Below are 12,974 nucleotides of genomic sequence, written 5' to 3'. Positions count from 1 at the left end.
GATTCTTCTTTTAATAATAGCAATAGCATTCCTAGGTTATGTACTACCATGGGGACAAATATCCTTTTGGGGTGCAACAGTTATTACAAACCTATTCTCAGCAATTCCTTATATTGGACCCAATCTAGTAATCTGAATCTGGGGAGGATTTTCAATTGATAAAGCTACACTAACTCGATTCTTCACCTTACATTTTTTATTCCCCTTTATTCTAATCGCACTAATTTTTATCCATATTGTTTTCCTACACCAAAAAGGCTCCAATAACCCATTAGGACTAAATAGAAATTTAGATAAAATCCCTTTCCACCCTTATTTTTCAATTAAGGATATTTTGGGTTATACAATTACACTCTCAATTTTTATTATAATTATCCTTATTAACCCAAATTTCTTCAATGACCCAGAAAACTTTAATCAAGCTAATCCTCTTGTCACACCACCCCACATCCAGCCTGAATGATATTTCTTATTTGCATATGCTATTTTACATTCAATCCCAAATAAGCTAGGAGGAGTTCTAGCTTTAGTCTCTTCAATCTTAATCTTGTTAACACTACCCATAAGCAAAAGAAACTTTCAAGGGCTCCAATTCTACCCGTTGAATCAAATTATATTCTGAAGTTTTCTTACCTTAATTATTCTACTAACATGAATTGTAGCCTCCCCCATTGAAGAACCTTACCTCAACTTGGGGCAAGCTTTTACAATTGCGTACTTCACTTACTTCTTATTAAGACCTCTAGTTATTAAGATTCAAGATAATAGACTAAATTAATCATTTAGCTAAATAAAAGCAATTTGTTTTGAAAGCAAAATATAGGTAACCTAATGATTTATTCAATTCAAATCTAGATTTTAAAACACCCATAAGCAAAAGAGATATAGGGAGAATTAATATTCTTATTAATACTATTATATTAAGAGTATATTGCTATACTTAATATTAATATAGACAATTAAATTTAACGAATTAACAGATCTATACTTCCAGTAAAAACTATATACTTATTCTTCATTTGACTTTTTACTATTTTATTTTTAAAGCTCATAAAATAGTAAAAGGTCAAATGAGGGCACTTTAATAATTTTGTTAAATAATTATATCATTGATAAGTAAAGGGTCCATTCAAATTGCGCTGCCGCATGACAACATAGCTGAAGGTAGCCTCATGTTAATTTCTAGGGTGGGTGCTATCAAACTGAAGTATACATTCTAGATTTACCGTAGTCTGACTTTATTATAACGTCATTATTGTTACTTATTATAATAATTTACTTTTAATTTCTTGAGATGGTATGCTTATGTTAAAATAATTCACAGTTTAATAGAAGAGAGGGGGGGGGATAGACAGTCAATTTTTCATCATATCAAATTATATTCTGAAGTTTTCTTACCTTAATTATTCTACTAACATGAATTGGAGCCTCCCCCATTGAAGAACCTTACCTCAACTTGGGGCAAGCTTTTACAATTGCGTACTTCACTTACTTCTTATTAAGACCTCTAGTTATTAAGATTCAAGATAATAGACTAAATTAATCATTTAGCTAAATAAAAGCAATTTGTTTTGAAAGCAAAATATAGGTAACCTAATGATTTATTCAATTCAAATCTAGATTTTAAAACACCAATAAGCAAAAGAGATATAGGGAGAATTAATATTCTTATTAATACTATTATATTAAGAGTATATTGCTATACTTAATATTAATATAGACAATTAAATTTAACGAATTAACAGATCTATACTTCCAGTAAAAACTATATACTTATTCTTCATTTGACTTTTTACTATTTTATTTTTAAAGCTCATAAAATAGTAAAAGGTCAAATGAGGGCACTTTAATAATTTTGTTAAATAATTATATCATTGATAAGTAAAGGGTCCATTCAAATTGCGCTGCCGCATGACAACATAGCTGAAGGTAGCCTCATGTTAATTTCTAGGGTGGGTGCTATCAAACTGAAGTATACATTCTAGATTTACCGTAGTCTGACTTTATTATAACGTCATTATTGTTACTTATTATAATAATTTACTTTTAATTTCTTGAGATGGTATGCTTATGTTAAAATAATTCACAGTTTAATAGAAGAGAGGGGGGGATAGACAGTCAATTTTTCATTATATCAAATTATATTCTGAAGTTTTCTTACCTTAACTATTCTACTAACATGAATTGGAGCCTCCCCCATTGAAGAACCTTACCTCAACTTGGGGCAAGCTTTTACAATTGCGTACTTCACTTACTTCTTATTAAGACCTCTAGTTATTAAGATTCAAGATAATAGACTAAATTAATCATTTAGCTAAATAAAAGCAATTTGTTTTGAAAGCAAAATATAGGTAACCTAATGATTTATTCAATTCAAATCTAGATTTTAAAACACCCATAAGCAAAAGAGATATAGGGAGAATTAATATTCTTATTAATACTATTATATTAAGAGTATATTGCTATACTTAATATTAATATAGACAATTAAATTTAACGAATTAACAGATCTATACTTCCAGTAAAAACTATATACTTATTCTTCATTTGACTTTTTACTATTTTATTTTTAAAGCTCATAAAATAGTAAAAGGTCAAATGAGGGCACTTTAATAATTTTGTTAAATAATTATATCATTGATAAGTAAAGGGTCCATTCAAATTGCGCTGCCACATGACAACATAGCTGAAGGTAGCCTCATGTTAATTTCTAGGGTGGGTGCTATCAAACTGAAGTATACATTCTAGATTTACCGTAGTCTGACTTTATTATAACGTCATTATTGTTACTTATTATAATAATTTACTTTTAATTTCTTGAGATGGTATGCTTATGTTAAAATAATTCACAGTTTAATAGAAGAGAGGGGGGGATAGACAGTCAATTTTTCATTATATCAAATTATATTCTGAAGTTTTCTTACCTTAACTATTCTACTAACATGAATTGGAGCCTCCCCCATTGAAGAACCTTACCTCAACTTGGGGCAAGCTTTTACAATTGCGTACTTCACTTACTTCTTATTAAGACCTCTAGTTATTAAGATTCAAGATAATAGACTAAATTAATCATTTAGCTAAATAAAAGCAATTTGTTTTGAAAGCAAAATATAGGTAACCTAATGATTTATTCAATTCAAATCTAGATTTTAAAACACCCATAAGCAAAAGAGATATAGGGAGAATTAATATTCTTATTAATACTATTACCTGACCTAAGCCCTATTTAAATTCTAAATTTAACTCAATCTATCTGACAAAGTAATTAAAAACTTATACTAACACCCCATATAAAAACCCAAAATACCCTAAAACCAAAGGCAAAATACACTTCCAAGCTAACATCATTAATTTGTCATAACGATAGCGGGGAAAAGAACCCCGCACCCACAAAAAGAAAAATATAACCACTAATAAAGACAAAAAAAGTCTATATTAAAAAATAAATAACAACTAAGCAAACTCATAAAAATAATATTACCATACTCTGCAATAAAAATTAAAGCAAAACCCCCAGAGCCATATTCTACATTAAACCCTGATACCAATTCAGACTCCCCTTCAGCAAAATCAAAAGGACTACGATTAGTTTCAGCTAAACAAGATAAAAGTCACACCCCCAATAAAACTAGTAAAAGACCTAACTTCACTAAAGAAAACCCTCAACTCTCCTCCAAACAAAAGCTACCTACTAACTGGACAATTCTCAATAAAATCAAGGCCAAACTTACCTCATAAGAAATAGTTTGAGCCACAGCCCGATAACACCCCAACATACTATAGATAGAATTGGAACTTCAACCAGCACCCAAAAGAGAATAAACTCCTAGACTAGAAAGAACAAAAAAATAAATTAAACCATACTGATAAAAAAACAACACCTCCTAGATTACATAAACCTCAATAAGCTAGAGCTAAAAATAGCCCTAACACCGGTCTTAAATAAAAAATCATTTTATTGCTATACAAAGGCCAAACCTGTTCTTTAAATATTAGACCATCCGAAAAAGGCTGTAAAAGACCTATATAACCCACCCTATTAGGCTATATTCAGGTTCGTAAAGGGCCTAATACTTTACGTTCTAGTAAAGTAAAAAAAGCGACACACACCAAGAGACACACTAATATCAAAGTAGAGCTTAAAATTAACAAGATTGTTAAAAAAGACACTGTCTTATAAATGAAGCTTAAATTCAACGCACTAATCTGCCATATTAACCAAATAGATTTTTTCTAATTAATATAAGATAAATAATTCATAGATTCTGGTCCTTTCGTACTAAGAAACTTTTTAAAAACTATAGATAGAAACCAACCTGGCTTAAACCGGTTTGAACTCAAATCATGTAATTTTTTAATAGTCGAACAGACTAACTAGCAAAGCTTCTTCACCTCACAGTTTAATTAATTCAACATCGAGGTAACAAACATACTCTTCGATTAGAACTCCAAAAGTATATTATCCTGTTATCCCTAAAGTAACTTAGTCTTATCTCACCAAAAATGGATCTTTATTAATTTTAACTAAACTAAGTTTATTAGCTACCGCCCCAGTATAATTAATTCAGCTCTAAAACTAGAAAAAATTTTTAAAACTAAAACAATTAAGCTTTATAGGGTATTATCGTCCCATAGACTAATTCTAGCATTTTTACTAAAAATTTAAGTTCAAAATATTCAAAAAAGACAGACACACCTTATTTATCCCTTCATACCAGATCTCAATTAAAAACCAAATGATTATGCTACCTTAGCACAGTCAGGCTACTGCGGCCCTTTAGTATAACCAGGGGGCAGAATGTACTTTAAATAACAACCTTAAAGAAATGTTTTTGATAAACAGTTAAGGTAAATGATTGCCTAGTTCCTGTAGAAGGGGATCCCAACATTGACGAAGCCGGTATACCTCAAGATCTAGTAACCCACAATTTGGTGTGTATACGAACCATTTTCATTAATTATTTAAATGATAAATTGATTTCTATATCTTTGATGATAGGAAGCTGCAAGAGCCTTACAGCCTAAAGATGTACAAGTAGTTACGGATGTAGTGGATAGTACAATATCTAATTTTAATGTGGTAGATAATCAACGTACCGTAGGATTATCCAATCCTATTCCAACCCTTATAAATAGTAACGCTTTAGATTTTACTGTTAGCCAAGCTTTTAGTTCCTCCACTTTTGCACAAAGTGAGAAACCCACCCTTACCCAAAATACATTGGTAACTAGTACACGCACGACTAATAATCAACCCGGAGTAACAATTCGTGAGGAAATGTTTGAGATGCCGGGTTTGGAAAATAATGGTGCATTTTCTTTGATTGCGGAAGACACGTGCAAGCCAAATAACCACAGTGAAGAAGTAAATGGTATATAATTTTGCATATTGGAACTACCACAATTATTTAAATTATATATTTCTTTCAGGTGAAACTATATCAAAGTCGGAAGAACAGCTTGCCACTATTGCAAAAATATTGGCTCAAAAACAAATCAAAAGCAATGGTAGCTCATTCAAAGATAGAAAGAGTACGTTTATGTTTAAATACATTAAATTGTGCTTGAAGACCAAATACCCATATAATATTTTTTAAAGGAAGAAAATTTGGAGATGATACAACCCATTTGGAGAAAGCTACCAATGTACTGAAAGAAATGAAAAGCGACAAAGTGGAAGCATTAGAAAAATTAGGAAAAATTAAAGTTGAAGCTTTAAGAAGTATTCAATTGGCATTAGTTGAAAGAAATGCAGTAGAAAAAGAAAAATTGGATTTAGAGCGGCAAAAACTTAAAATAGAAGAAAGTAAAGCTAAAACATATTTCGAGGTTGCGTTGGCTTTAACAAATATGTTCCTATTTTTCAAGTGGGATGGAAAGTTAATTTTATAAAATTGTAGTTAAAAAAAACCCAATCCTTCGTTTAAACTACTGCCTTAATTGTTTGAAAACTATGCGGTAAGTCATGAAGCTTAATTTTAGTAAACGTATTATTTTTTTAAAGAATTTTTGTAAACACAATTTAAGGCAGTAATTTCGTAATCAAAATTTAGAAAGATATATCTACAGCTATAAATGATTTTCTTAAAAAAAAGTTAGAATTTATAACTTTAATGGTTTGTAAACTATGATTTAAGTTCCTAATTGTAATTTAGTAATATTTTAAGTATTTTAGTTGATTTCTGAACCGTGATCTCATAATGGTTTGTAAACTATGATTTATGTTCCTAATTGTAACTTAGTAATATCAAGAATGTATGTATTCATACTCAGGGAGAATGAATATGTTGAGATTATTTTTAGTGTTTCTCTAATTCCACCCGTTGTGCCCCCTGGTATGCTCCTCCGTTTTCATAAAATCAAATAATACTGCAATCTCATTTGTTCTTAAAAATTACGTTTTTCCACGCGATTAACGCTGCTGCGAGGACGCAAAAAATAAGACCGCCTCCTTTTTCCCTCCCCCCCCTTAGCGTGACGCGGTTAGGGGCTCAACGTGTCAGTCGATAGTTACGACATATTCATTCTCCCTGAGTATAAATAAATACATTCTTGGTAATATTTTAAGTATTTTTAGTTGATTTCTAAACCGTGATCTCATAACTTTCCGACTAGTCAAGCTTAAAATTTTTAGTAAACACTTTTTAAAAAAATATTGATAAACAATTTAGAAAAGGAATTTCATAATCAAAATTGTGATAAAAATAACTAATTTGTGATCTCATAACTTTCGACTAGTCAAGCTTAAAATTTTTAGTAAACACTTTTTTGAAAAAATATTGATAAACAATTAAGAAAAGGAATTTCATAATCAAAATTGTGATAAAAATAACTAATTTGTGATCTCATAACTTTCGACTAGTTAAGCTTAAAATTTTTAGTAAACACTTTTAAAAAATATTGATAAACAATTAAGAAAAGGAATTTCATAATAAAAATTTTGATAAAAATAACTAATTTGTGATCTCATAACTTTCGACTAGTTAAGCTTAAAATTTTTAGTAAACATTTTTTTAAAAAAAATATTGATAAACAATTTAGGAAAGGAATTTCATAATCAAAATTTTTAAAAAAATTGTGTTAAAAATATAACCATTTTGTGATTTCTACTATTGAATAGATTGTTGTAAAAGTTAGTAGAGGTAATAGTGTATGAGATTTAAAATGTTAAATTTAAATGTTCATGTTAATTAATATTAAGTTTTGTTTAGATTTGGAATACATGTATTTGTCAATTTTGAGCAACTAAGACCAACTTTAATTGAACTTTTATATGCAGTTTATTAAAAGGTTTAATAAAAAATATATTTCAAATTAAATCGTTTTATAATTACATAAACCTTCTAATTATTCTTTGCCTAGTTATTTGTCCCGGTCTTAAATAATTATTATTCCGTCGCGGTTGATAGGGTGGAACGTCAACAACTAATTTCTTCTTAATTGTCTAATCCTTCTTTCGCGCAGTTGTCTGGAATTCAAATCCTCATTATCAGTGTCACTATCAGTTTCACTGAATTCATCATCTTCCGAGTCATGGTCTTCGTCTCTACGCATATTGTGTAATATACAGCATGCGTAAACAATACGAGCTGGAACCGTCAGATGGTAATGTAAAGTTATGTGCTGAAGCAAACATCGGAAAACTTGTTTAAGTACGCCAATACACCTTTCTATGATGCAACGGGTTGCACATAAAGCATTCAAAAAGGCTTCCTCCGGAGATCCATCTTCTGGGTGTAAAATTGGTACCATTAACCATGGCTTAAGGGGGTATTCACTATCACCTAAAATTAGTATAGATATCATTTCCTTTTAAATTTTAATTACAATATATATATAGAGTCATAGGAATCAATGGTAATATTTTTACCAATTAGCCACGAATTAGTTCTTCCATGAAGATAGCTATTTTCCAGATAGGTCGATATAGATGACATTCTGAAGACATGCGAATCATGTGAATATCCGGGAAATATAGCATTAGCGTTCATTATTCAAAGTTTATGGTCACAAATCTATTTTTTTAAAATACAATTATATGTGTTACTTAAGCTAAGTTCACATGTAGGGTAAAAACCGAATTTGAGCATAAGCTTAGCTGTATTAACAGAATCAAACCGGATTCAATCAAGTCAACGATCGAACCGGTTCAAACCCAGTTTCTAAACGTAACTTTATTAGCGCACATTAAAAGGAGTTATATAGATCTTACCAGTTGAGCATTTAGGGAGTGAAAGCCTTTTTTATTAACATACGTATATTTCCTAAATTGATCATTATCAGCAGAGGGAGCAACTAGTGCAATATGACTTCCATCCACAACTCCAATTATACCCGGAAACCCCGCAGTCGCAGCGAAGCTAATCAAAAAGTGTATTGTTACAATATTATAGTAAAATTTATACAAGTAAACTTACCCTATTTTATTAGTCATTTGTTTTTCTTCCGTTACCGGAAATTGTATGATTTCATTCATGAAAACCTCTATGATGCACCTACTAACTTTAGCTAGGCAACGACTTATAGTCGGTTGACTAACTCCAATAAAAAGATCTTGCCCTATGTCACGTTGATAACACCCAACGGCATAAAATCTTAAGGCAATCAAAATCTAAATATTAGAAAAATAGGAGTTTAAATTGTGTAAGTTAGTACATAGATGAAAATAATAATAACAACTTACTTTAGTATCTACGGGAATTGCAAAGGCATAATTACTCGAAAGGCGATCGGCAAGTCTATCTCATAATAGATATGCGATATTTTTCTTCACTCTAAATAACCTTTTAAATCGGTAATCATCTAAATCGAAAGCTTTTGAACGGTCCCTAAATAACCTTTGGCGCCTTAAATCACGTCTAACTAGTTGCTCCTCATCGGCTTGCAATGCTAAACGTATAATTTCAAGCTCGATTACCACCGCCATCTTAAATTAAGTGATCAAAGGATAAAATTTACTCCTTATCTCAATAAGATGAGCTAAGACCCTCACCTTAGCATAAAGAGCTAATTTTCTCCTTAGCAGAGACAGTTTTATCTAAAGATTGAAGTAGAATACGAACATTTTGTTTGAAGGATAATTTCGAGATTTAAGGATAAAAAATTATCCTTAGATGCTATAAGGACAGTTGTAGAATCAGACCCCAGGTTACTTGCAAATACTACACTTCTTTGCCAACTTTTGATCCAGAAATAACCTCAATTAAGTGGGTGAATAACCAATTGAAGGATATTTTAATATACAAAGTTCAAGATATAGGCAATAATGTTACAAAGAAGCTTACTTTTAAATTATGCTAACCGCGACAGTTTTGTCATCAGCGAAATGAAGTAATAGACTTTCTAAGGAGATAAATCTTTTCAAATATACTCTCTACCCTTATAAAATATGTTCCAAGAAAGCTTAATATTTTTTTATACGGATATCTTTGGAATTTCCCTTGGGAAATAAGGGGAAAATTCGCCTCTTTTTCCCAAAGATCGTTCTTAAGAGTTTTAATTTTTAAAATAAATTCTGAAGAAACGCAAAAGAGTGGTTTTTCTAAAAACATATTCTAAAGAATAACTTAAATAATATTTCCCAAAACATTATCTAAACATTTCCTAAAGTATTCCCTAAACATTTCACTAAGAACTGCCTAAACATTTCCCAAAGAATTCCCTAAACATTTCCCAAAAAATATCTAAAGTATTCCCTAAACATTTCACTAAGAACTACCTTAACATTTTTCAAAGAATTCCCTAAACATTTCCTAAATAATTTTAGACAGGAATTAATGATACTGAATAAGAAACCCCCTTAGAGCTCCCTTAGCTTTTTTCATTTTTGTAAGGGAGGTAAGCTCTTCTCGGCCACAATGTGGTGGGGCTCCGTCTTTCAATAACCACATGCGCCTCCTCGTTGCTAATGTACGTCTTCCAGTAATTCAGGCAAGTTACTTGTATTAACCATATATACGCCTCAACATTTAGCCTAATTGGAAGAAAGAAAGTTCTAAATAAATGGTAACTAACAATACTACTACTTAAGTGTGACTTAATTAACACTTGTAGCGACTCAGGTGACGTTTCTTTGACTCCACTGGTTGTTAACGTTTTGTAAACATTCAGTATGAAACCACGTAAAAATTATTGGCCACTTATTTTTCGTCACAAATTGACTTTATGGGCACGCACTTACCCCCCAAAATTGCCAGATATTTGTTCTGGGGTCACACTTAAAAATTGTAATTACTTAAATAATTTACGTTTTACGTTCATTTAAGTTAATAAATCGTGACGGAGAAAAGGAATTTAAATCTCGTTGTAAAATCGTATTAAGATAAGTTACAATAAAATAGGGGAATATTTTTCAAACGCCGGTTATTCTTTTCGACTAAGAACTTTAACAAATAGTATGGTTGATTTTCATGTATAAAATAACGTGCTGCTTCGAAAAACCAATACTTTGCGTCAAAATGGTACCGGCTTTGGCGAATTTCACTTATTCTGAGTACGCGGATATACATTTTATGTATGGACGGGCCCATGGTGATAGTTTTAAAGCGAGGCGGTTTTACTAGGAGCAAATATCCGATAGACGCACGTTTAAAGCCATCGTTGTCATATTCAACCAGCAAGTAATCGTGAAAGGACGGAAGATGTTCCAGAAGTCGTCGAAGAACAAGTAATTACACCTTGTCTTTAAAACTAACATTTTACTTAATTTTCTTTCTTCTTCCCTTTTAATCTACCTGAAATAGTATTTACTTCCCTTTATTTATAATTAAATGAAGAGTCAATAATTAAAAATACGAATATTTAGGTGTTTAACAATTTCGACAATGATCCCAAAAGAAGTACCCGGCTAGAGCTCGGCGAAACGGATAAATTAACCGCTAAAGTTTTGACTAACCATAAAAATTACGATTAATTGTTTATCCATGGATATTATCCACGGCTATAGAGCAATTTGACATGTAAAATAGTCGTTTTTCTTCGGATAATTTTCGTTTGCGGATAAAAATAAATAAAGTGATTATTCTAATCTAAACGCCAAGCTCTATACCCGGCAAGTGAGAAGGCAATTGGAGAGGAGGGGTCACATCATAGTGTATAGAATACTTCATGGTCACTAGTATCACCCTTACCATCTGAAAAAGGTCCAGTCTCTGAACGAAGTAGATTGTCCTAGGTGTGTTGAGTTTGCCAGTGGTTTGTGGATAGGGTCGCTGAAGATCCACAGTTTCCGGCTATAATACTAACGGCTCATGAAGCCAATTTATCTCGTGAAGGACATATTCTAATTTAATATATCACTTTTGATACTAGTGATCGTTTTCTTATCTTTTTTGACCAAAAACAAATGCTTAGTAAAAGGAAACAATTGGGTCCAAGGAATAATAGAAACTGCATATTTGCCCGTTTTTCGACATTTTGGAAACCGATTTTTGAGGGACAATTACTCGGAAGCAATACATTTTGTGACCCATGTTTCGACTAAATATGACCCAAAGAACACGTCTCATAATTTTTAACATACTTATCCGTACCACCCTGTTTATGAATACTCGCGTAAAACCTTTTCTTAATTGTCGTGCCATCTCTCTTGTGCGGATCACTGATTTAGGCTATAGATGGCCCCAACACCTTAGATCGACTACTTAACACCTTCTTAAGAAAAACATCACATGTACATAATTGGACCCCAGGCTACGCGATTCGACTAGAAACGGGAATGGTTAGCCTAAAATCCAAAATGTGGAAGTTAAGTATAAAATATTTTGTTGGGTACTATGAATGGATTGCGATAGTTTGCCTCTTGTAGTCGTCATGACCTTGACACGATCCTTACTGCCTATTGTGGCATGCATCCTGCTCTGGAATTCACTGTTGATATCTCTGAAACTACGATTGTCTTTTATGATTTAACTATTTCGGTTTCTAGTGATGGCGTTTCAACCACATTGTATCGCAAGCCAACTGATTCGCGTTCTTATCTTTTGCCAACATCTTCCCATCCTCGGCACACCACTTATAATATTCCTTATTCCCTGTATCTCCATTTACCTAGAATTTGCTCTTCAGATGGTGACTTAATTAAATCGATCAAAAAGATTGGATCTTTTCTGGATATGACTCGATGCAAAATTTGATTATATGATATTCGTAAGCGATGAGATTAATAAACCTTATATAATGGTACCGCTTAAAGCTAGGCTAATTTTAAAGTACTACATGTTTACGTTCAGTATTAACTCTGATTTAAGGTGTACAATTTGAATTGTTAAACGGTTTAAATCTAGGCTAATGGGTGGATTGCCATTTTAAATGTGATTGTAGTTTCAGCTGCTTCTTGAAACCCGAGATCGGCTTGTTTGATGTGTTATGTGGCGAAAAAAACCAAAAAGAAATAAAACTAACAAAATTTTTGGAAAATTCAGATTGCCAATAAAATGATAGTTTCAACAACGATTAGCTAAATGTCAGTTGTAATTAAAAATAAATAACACTGTAAAAAGATTCTGGCATAAATACTTAATCTTTCATGAAGAGAAGTGGATAAATTTTACTACAGCTGCATGGCAAAATGGTGATGGAAATTCCAACGTGTGTCATTTAGTTACACCCAAAATAGGGATTTGTACGAAGATTTTTGGAATTTTTAAGATTTAGTAACACACAAATTTCTAACTTTTTCGTTTCGATAAGGTTGTTGATTTTTTTTAAAAAGGATAATTTGATTTTAATAAGATTTGTATTCATATATAAATTGATTTTTGAGTTTTTTATATAAATATTAATATAATAATAATAATCAGCTAGGCTAATACCCGAGGCAGCACCTTAATTTAGATGCGTCTTTCTCTAGACAACAAGTTTAATAATTTTAATTCAAGGCTAATGAAATCAAAAATTTAAATAAGTCTTAATTTAATTTAATTACTTTAAATTCATCTGATTTGGAATGGCTAGCGAACCTTCTTCTGATTTTT

The sequence above is a fragment of the Leiobunum rupestre genome, chromosome 1, assembly GCF_980474605.1.
Source record: "Leiobunum rupestre chromosome 1, qqLeiRupe1.1.hap1, whole genome shotgun sequence".
NCBI classification, from domain to species: Eukaryota; Metazoa; Arthropoda; class Arachnida; order Opiliones; family Sclerosomatidae; genus Leiobunum; species Leiobunum rupestre.
The sequence above is the reverse complement of the archived record's forward strand: the minus strand, read 5'-3'. Positions refer to the sequence as shown.